At 54.0% G+C, this 7331-nt stretch overlaps 1 protein-coding gene across 1 annotated transcript in view; it reads right to left on the reverse strand.

The window, feature by feature from the left end:
* The window catches only part of PLCG2 (phospholipase C gamma 2), a 184308-nt gene extending 184081 nt beyond the window's left edge, over window positions 1–227 (reverse strand). Inside the window, exon 1 of the mRNA XM_027119166.1 lies at window positions 128–227. The gene's annotated coding sequence lies outside the window, so the exon portion shown is untranslated. The remainder of the gene's footprint in view (window positions 1–127) is intronic.
* Between the last annotated feature and the right edge of the window lie 7104 nt (window positions 228–7331).

Consider the following 7331-nt stretch of genomic DNA (forward strand, 5'->3'; position numbering starts at 1 on the left):
TAAGATTCCAGAACCCCATTACTTGAACCTCCCTTCCCACTGGATCTGACAGCCCCTTCCCCTCCCTGGCAAATCAGAGAGAAGGCGCCGCCCGGTGTTTTAGGGGTGTTCAGATCCTCGTCCCTACCTTTACGTCAGAGGAAAAACAGCCAGGACCTCTGTCACCAGGAGCTTGGTGGAGACCTTCCAGCCCGTCCTCGGCCTCCTGCTTCTTTGATGACCACAAGTGCTCTGGGGAAGGTTTCATTTCTAGAGGTGACTCTGAAAGGCAGGTTTCAATACACTGATCAGGGAGCAGGTGGATTTCATCTCCCTGACAAATCTGGGAGAGGCTAGCCCAGGCTTGCCTTATTCAGCATTACCGCGGAACAGGAGGGAAAAGTCAGCCTTAAGGTTTTCAAGGCCGCATCCAAGTCTGGATAGAGTACACTGAAAAATAAAGCTAAGTCACCTATCCTGCCATGTACAGCTGTGCAGGTTGGGCACTGTACAAGGGTGCCGCATTTAGAAGTTTGTATGTTTATTACATAAACTTGAATATTTACTACGACAAATTTCCAGCAGGTGGCAGTAGAGTGTTTTGAGGAGGTGACACAACCATTCACCAAGAGGCTTCGCAAGGACGGACAAGTATGGCTGTGATAGGAGATGTCATGGTGGCATTGGCACCCCTTATGCTCCCCAGCCCAGACACAGCAGAGAGAAGCAGCAGCCACCTTGTCATTTAAAAAATTCTGTTTTGATGCCACTTAAGAAAAAACGGATGCAAAATTCAAATTAAACAAACCACTTTAAAGTGGCATTTCAAACATTCACAATGTTGCACAATCACCACCTCTATCTCGCTCCAAACATTCTTCATCAGTGTCGGGCTGCACCCCGCAGGCCTATAAGGCCTGCACTTGCCCAGCTTTAAGATGGAAAAAAGAGCCCAGAGTCAGCAACAGAGACATCAAAGGTTTAATGGATGGGGGAGCTTCCACGTCTGAAGCAAGGTCCTGGAGCAACGTCCCACCGAGCAACACCCCACCGTATGTGGCTCCTGGTGGGTAGGACACGGTGGCAGGCTTCGCTCCTGAGGGCCAGGGGAGGTTACCAGTTATAGGGGAAATGACCTCAGGTGGGCTCATTAGTTACCAGGGAAACCAGCAGAGGGACACAAGGCAAGGCGAGGCGAGGCCCCTCACCGGTCCTCTGATAAGAACAATCACCAGCTGGGGCCCCCGGGGCAAGTACACACAGGAAGGTCAGTCAGGTGAGTAGGGTGTAGGGGAAGCAGCCCCTGGTCGGGCAGGGGTTGGAAGAGAGCAACAGAACAGCCACCTTGAGTGGCCTGACCATACACTCAACCCCAAATAAAACCCCATAGCCATGAAGCAGTCACTCCCCAGCCACTGGTAAACACCAGTCTGCTTTCTCCCTATACAGATTTGCCAATCTATTATTTCATATAAATGGAATCCTACAGTATGTGGTCTTTTGTGTCTGGCTTATTTAACTCAGCATAAGGTTCTGAAGATTCATCCACGTTGGAGCATGTATCAGTGCTTCGTTCCTTTTCACGGATGGACAGGAGTCCATTGTCTACATATACCATGTTTATTTATCTGTTCATCTACGGATGGGCATTTGGATTGTGTCCACCTGCTGCCACTCTTATAAAGTTGATGTGGGGCTTTCTCTGGTGGTCCAGAGGTTAAGACTCCACGCATCCAATGCAGAGGGCGTGGGTTTGATCTCTACTCAGGGGAACTAAGATCCCACATGCTGTGTGGCCAAAAAAAAAAAAAAAAAAAAAGTTGACATGTAATGAACACAGTAAATTACACGAATCGCACCCCAGAAGATTCCCTCCTACCTTCCTCATCAATAACAACCCCTGGGCTTCCCTGGTGGCACAGCGGTTGAGAGTCCGCCTGCCGATGCAGGGGACGCGGGTTCGTGCCCCGGTCCGGGAGGATCCCACATGCCGCGGAGCGGCTGGGCCCGTGAGCCATGGCCGCTGAGCCTGCGCGTCCGGAGCCTGTTCCTCCGCAACGGGAGAGGCCACAACGGTGAGAGGCCGTGTACCGTGTACCGCAACAAAAATAAAAAATAACAACCCCTCTTATCTCTTGCAGAGATAACCACTACTGTGACCTCTATAACCACAGATAACTTGTGCTTCTTCATGAACTTTATACAAATGGAATCACACAGCAAACCCTCATTTGTGTCTGGCTCCTTTCACACAGCATAACGTCTGTCCAATTCGTTCACGCCATTGTGTGCATCCGTTGTATCTTTTTCTCTTTTTCTGCAGAATCCTCTCATATGGACATGTCACCATGTATTTATTCTTCCTCCTGTTGACGGAGGCATTTGCGTCGTCCGCTGTATGTTCCACAGTTAGTTTATTCATTCTCCTGTTAGTGGACATTTGGGCTGTTTCCACTTTGGGCTATTATGAATAACACTGCTATAAACATTCTTGTTTGTGTCTTCGGTGGACACATGAGCTCAGCTCTCTCAGGCGTCTACCCAGGAGCAGAGCTGCATGGTCACGGGGTCAGCAGATGTTTAGCTTTAGTAGATATGCTTCCCAAAGCGGTAGAACCAATTTCTACTCCTGCCAGCAAAGTCTGAGAGCTTCTGTCAGCCGCCACTCCCACCTCTGAAAACGGGTGCAAGCTGATTCTGGGGGTCCCTGTCGCCGAGCTCTTCCAGCTCGGCTGGGAGGCACTTGTGTTGCTGAGGTTGGGACAGGAATACCCGGTAACCTGGTATCCTTGGGAGGGATTTCCCAGCCTGTCGTGGAGATGCTCCCCTCCATCCCGTCCCTCTGTCCCCTGGCACAGTCAGTCACTGTCTTAGTTTGGGCTTCCCCAGAAGCAGGCTCTGCGATAACTATTCCAGCAAAGGTAGCTTATTTGGGAAGTGGTCCCAGGAACCATGAATGGAACCATGGGAAAGTGAGAGGAGAAGGGCAGGAAGTCCTAACAAGCAAGTCAGCCCAGGGGGCAGCTGGAGATTAATCCCAGGGAAGGACTCCAGGAATCAAGGAAGAAAAGGAGCCTTGGAGGTCTCCGCGCCCACCAGGAGCCAGAGAGCAGGGGCATTTGCACACCAGCTCCCCCTGCCACGAGGGCTGCTGCCAGGCAGAGGTGCAATTCTGGGCCTCACAGAGCCTCAGGGAATAAGCCAAGAAGCCGAACTTCACCCTTCACTCCTTGCTGGCCCTCCTTCCATACCTATCACCACGTTCTACAGTTTTACTCCTAAGCTTCTCTTGAATTTGTTTCTCCACGTGGTCCAAGCCACAGCCTCAGCCCCATCCACTCACCAGTCAGCAGTGGAGAGATCTTCCCATAATGCCTGGGTCATAAGGTTGCTTTGATCCCCAGCTCCCTGCGTGACCTTGACCAAGAGACCCAGCCTGTTCTGGCCTCCACTTCCCCATCGGTCAAGAGGGATCATGTTAGCACCTGCCTCATAGGCCTGCCAGGAGGAGTAAATGAGTTCAGACCTATAAAACCCTGTTACCATGCCTGGCGTGTAGTAGGTGCTGTATACATGCTTTGTCAGCAAATGGATAAGATCATTGCAACGTCCTTACAATCATTCATAGCCCTCGGGGTAAATCCCAGACTTCGATCAATAAATACGACTAACGAGACACTGGCTGGTCTCACCCCACGCCTTCTCCCCCTGTGATATGCTGAGTGGTGGCCCCAGAAGGTACCTTCACCCGGAACCAGTGACCAGGAATTCATATGGAAAAAGAGTCTTCTTCATAGATCATGTAATCATGCTAAGGATCTGGCCATGAGATCATCCTGGATCATCCAGGTGGGCCCTAAATCCAACGTCAAATGTCCTTATGATAGAAAGGCAGAGGGAAATGTGAGCTGGAGAAGAGGAGGAACCACATGAAACAGAGGCAGAGATGGGAGTGATGCAGCCGCCAGTCAGGAACGCCGGTAGCCGCCAGAAGCCGGAAGGGAGAAGGAAAAGTTTCTCCTCTACAGTCTTCAGAGGGAGCTGTGGAAGCGTGAAGTCCTAACCACTGGACCACCAGGGAATTCCCCCTGCCGACACCTCGATTTTGGACTTCTGGTCTCCAGAAACAGAATACATGTCTGTGTTTTCAGCCACCGGGTTTGTGGCACTTTTTGTGGCAGCCCTGGAAAACGGATGCACTCTGTGTTTTAGGGCTGCCGTGAAAAAGCACCACAAACTGGGGGGCTTAAAATAACAGAAGTGTATTCTTTCACAGTTCTGGGGGCCAGAAAACCAAATTCAAGGTGTTGGCAGGGTTGGTTTTTTCTGAGGGCTGTGAGGGAGAGTCTGTTCCCGGCCTCTCTGCCGGCTTCTGGTGGCTTACTAGCCATCTTTGGTGTGTAAGAGGCATCATTCCTGTCTCTGCCCTCATCTTCACATGGCCTTCTGCCTGTGTGCCTGTCTCTTCAGATCAATTTCCTGCTGTGCATGTCTGCTTCTGTGACCAAATTTCCCCTTTTTACAAGGACACCAGCCATACTGGATTAGGGCCCACTCTAATGACCTCATTTTAACTTGAATACTCTGTAAAGACTTTATTTCCAAATAAGGCCACACTCTCAGGTATTAAGAACTTCAACATCTCTCTTTTAAGAGACACAATTCAACTCCAACGATAACAGCCACCACCCCGCCCCCATGCCCACCATGCTTTCCATCTGCAGGTCCCAACACAGATCCCGCTCCGGTCCGTCGCCACGTCTTTGCACACCCCCCTTTCCTCTCTGATGATGTGACGAACGTCCTCATTCTTCACTGTCAACAATACCAGCTCCTCCAGGAAGCGCCGCCCCCCTGCCCCGACTTCCAAAGCCTGGGTTAGCTGCTACCCTCCATGCCCACCATAGCTTCCTGTCATGGCATCTGTCACACAATATCAGGGCTGCCTGACTGATTGCCAGCATGTGCCAGGTCACTGGGGCCCTGGACGGCGAGGGCCATGTCTCCTGCTTCTTCTAGCATGTTTTCTAGAACGTGCTAGCACCTGCTAGAAACAGGTGTTCAATAAGGAATAGTTGAATGCATGAATGAATGAGGCCAGGACCTTTTCCAAGGCTCTCTGACCCCTTTCCCGGCTGGCCTTTAGAGAAACTTCTAGCAGTCTGTCAGACACAAATGACAACCAGGTTCCCACGTGGTACAACTCCAGGGAGTACCCATCACACTGTAGATCTACCCTGAAATTTCCTGATGAACTTCCCTCCCCAGCTCAAGGACCTAGCGCTCCACTGGGTTCTCACTGGGCCCCTCACCATCAGCTGTGGGGGGAGGGGGGGAGGGGGGAAGAGGGGGAGAGGGGGGAGTTGCACGTGTGTTACGGGAGGAACAGGTAGGGTCCTGGCCTGAAACAGAAGACCCACTCTGGTGGGTTCTGTAAAGTCAGTGAGGAAGGGCTAGCTCTGGAGGGGCGGTGCTGGCTAGGTAATTGACAAGGGACGCTGAGGTCCCGGAACATACACCAGGGGGCTCTTACCACGTGCAGGTCGGCAGGGTGAGTGGAAGACGCGGTGTAACTCAGTTTCTGTAGGAGGAGGGCAAGCTGGTGACCTTCTGGTCCAGAGGGTGGGCGGGGTTAAGGAAAGTGAGGCACTGGATGGGCCGGGTTAAGTAAAGTGAGGCACGTGGGTTGGCCGGGGTTAAAGGGAGTGAGGCACGTGGGTGGGCGGGGTTAAGAGACGTGAGGCAAGGCATGTGGTGGGCGGGGCTAAGAAATGTGAGGCACCTGAAGCTGGCAGCCCGCAGGTCCCTCCAGGCCAAGGCTGAGGGTGGGGGTGAGGGTTGTGCTCAGAGCTGGAATCGTGGAGGGCGGCTGCCGGGGGAGAGGGTGGGGCGGGGGGGGGGTACCTGAGCTCACAGAGGGAGGCCGATTCGGCAAGAAAAGCATGGGGGAGGAAACGCCCTGATTCTTTCTTCCCGCGTCCCTGCCTCTCTGCCAGGTAGCCAGCATTCTCCAGGCTCAGCCGGAGGAGCCCAGGTGACAGGGTGGGGAGGAGGGCTGAGGACAGGTGCCTGCAGGGTCCTACCTTTTCCATCTGGCAGTGATGAGCGCCTGCTGAGCCAGGCCCTCTGCTGGGTGGGAAGGATCAGAGACGGCAGGTTGCGGGGCCTCACAGCCCCGTGTCTCGGCCCGCAGCTGGCTGTCGTGAAGCCAGGGCCATCTGGCCTGAGGACCGGAGCTCCTGGAGCTCGCCCGCCAGCCCTGCAAGTCCAGGGCCCTCCTTGTTCTCACGCAGGGCACCTGGCTTCCCTGAGTGGCCGGAGGTCGTCATGTGGGTCAGCTGACAGGCCGCACACCTGAGGGATGTAGAGGCCTCGGGGAGTGAGGAGGCCAGGGGAGGGGGAGGTGTGCGGAGAGGCAGGGAGGTAGCGGGGGTGGGAAAAAGGTGTGGGGTTATCAGGGGGCGGTGAGGGGGTTACACCAGTTGTCCTTGGGAGAGGGATGAGGGGCCTGGCTGAAAGGGCGGGGCGGGGGGGGTGGATGGAGGTGCAGAGGGAGGACTCAGCAACCCAGCAGCAGTGGGCTGGCCGTGGGGCAGGGTGGAGGTGAAAGTTCCGTTTCTTCTTATCTCGGGGAGGAGCCAGCTGGCTGGATGCGTCTAGGCGCTGGACCTCAGGGAGCCCGCCACAGACCAGAGGCATCCACGTCAGCCAGAGCTTCTCAGAAATGCAGGGTCTTTGGTGCCCACCCAGACCCTGGGGATCAGAACCCGCGTTTTCTGGAGACTCTCACTGGCCTAGAGCTTCCGTGACGCCCTACCGCACAGCAGTCTAGGTGGACGGCCAGGTTCTACCCTGGGGGTGACTCTTCCCCCCCCGCCCACCCCACCCGGGGACACTAGGCCCCATCTGGAGACATTTTCAGTTACAACTGCAGTGGGTGGTGGAGAGGTACTCCTGGCATCTAGTGGGTCAGGGCTGGCGGGAGGCATGCTCGACGTCCTTTGATGCCCAGGGCGGCCTCACAACAAAGGAAGGTCTGCCCCCTAACGCGCCAGGGTGAGGAGTCCTGGACATTCGGAGAGGGTGTCCGGGCTCTGCCGTGAGCCCCCGACTCTCGGCCTAGGTCTCGTCCCTTCCCATCGCCCTGGGAGGCCCCTTCAAAGCCACACAGAAAGGCCAGATGTCAATGAGTCACTTACAGTTTATTTTTGCCTGAAAGTATTCACATCTCTGAACACAGCTACGTGACAGTAGTATTAACCATCAGGAAAAGCAACAGTGCGAAGGGAAAAGGTGGCATGTCTCGACTCTTCTTTTTTTTTTTTTTCTTTTAAAATTTTTTTTTTTTTTTG

This window comes from Aethalodelphis obliquidens, unplaced genomic scaffold (genome assembly GCF_003676395.1).
Source record: "Aethalodelphis obliquidens isolate GAN/ISIS:26980383/991018 unplaced genomic scaffold, ASM367639v1 scaffold20, whole genome shotgun sequence".
Classification (NCBI taxonomy): domain Eukaryota; kingdom Metazoa; phylum Chordata; class Mammalia; order Artiodactyla; family Delphinidae; genus Aethalodelphis; species Aethalodelphis obliquidens.